Here is a 1451-nt window from a genome sequence, read left to right on the forward strand (position 1 = left end):
GATAAAATGTAGTCCAAAATACCAAAAGAAAAGAAAACAAAAATACAAATAGAAAAAAGCATACATATCAAATAAATGTCTTCTTATATAAAAGGCTAATATGCAAAGTGTCCCCTTGGGAGTTTGACCGGGAGACCGGGAGTTCAACAGGGAGACCCAGAGTTCAATAGCTCGCTATGATGTGCACTGACCACCAGGGGGTGGCATGGAACAAAGGAAGGCCTGGCCAGCAGCAGGAAGGCCCCAATCAGCCCTGATCACCAGCCAGGCCTAGGGACCGTACCCATGCACTAATTTCATGCACCAGGCCTCTAGTTAAACAAAAATGGTTGCTATTCCTCATTAAAAGATTAAGGTCAGAGGAACTTGTACCTTTTGCTCTAGTAGGTAGGTGGAGTTTAGTTATTTACCATCCACAGCTCTGTACTGTCCTAAACTTCTGGGGGCAGCCCTGGGCTCACTCTAGGGGGGGTGGGCATTCTTGAAGCTTCGCTCACTAGGCTTGAGATTAGGGAAAGCACCTCTCTCCATGAGAGGGGGAAGACATCAGAGCATCCCCCTGAAAACTCTCTGTACACAAATCCACTCTAGAATTTCCAACCACTAAAAAGTCACAAAAATCTTATTGGTCCCCTACCTCTTTTCTAGGATGCTTAGGTGATCAGTCCTTTACTTTGGAATGTGGGAGTGAAAAGCAGCTACTGCCTTGGGGTTACAGACTAAACTGAGATTTTCATTTCTTCAAGTATAGTATATACATATGTATAGTATTTTATATGCTCATTCAGAACTAAGGGTCATTATTTATCAAACTATGCTTAATGAACAAGGTCAGTTGGAAATCTCCCAAAACTCATAATAATCTGAGTGTTTAAAAGACTAATTACCAAAAATTTATATGAAATAAAAAATGACCCCGAATAGCTGCAGCAATACTGCGAAAGAACAAAGTTGGAGGGATCACAATACCAGATATCAAGTTATATTACAAAGCCACTGTTCTCAAAAACAGCCTCGTACTGGCACAAAGAACAGACATATAGAACAGAACAGAGAACCCAGAAATCAACCCAAGCCATTATGCTCAATCAATATTTGACAAAGGAGGCAAGAGCATACAATGGAGTCAAGAGAGTCACGTCAATAAATGGTGTTGGAAAAATTGGACAGATACATGCAAAAAAATGAAACTAGGCCACCAACTTATACCATATACAAAAATAAACCCAAAGTGGATAAAAGACTTAAATGTAAGATGGGAAATAGTAAAAATCCTAAGAGAAACTATAGGCAGCAAAATATCAGACATATGTCATAGTGAGATCTTTACCAATACAGCTCCTAGGGCAATGGAGACTAAGAAGAAAATAAACAAATGGGACTACATCAAAATACAAAGCTTCTGCCCAGCAAAAGAAACCATCAACAAAACAACAAGAAATGAGAGCATG

This window comes from Myotis davidii, unplaced genomic scaffold, assembly GCF_000327345.1.
Source record: "Myotis davidii unplaced genomic scaffold, ASM32734v1 scaffold573, whole genome shotgun sequence".
Taxonomy (NCBI): domain Eukaryota; kingdom Metazoa; phylum Chordata; class Mammalia; order Chiroptera; family Vespertilionidae; genus Myotis; species Myotis davidii.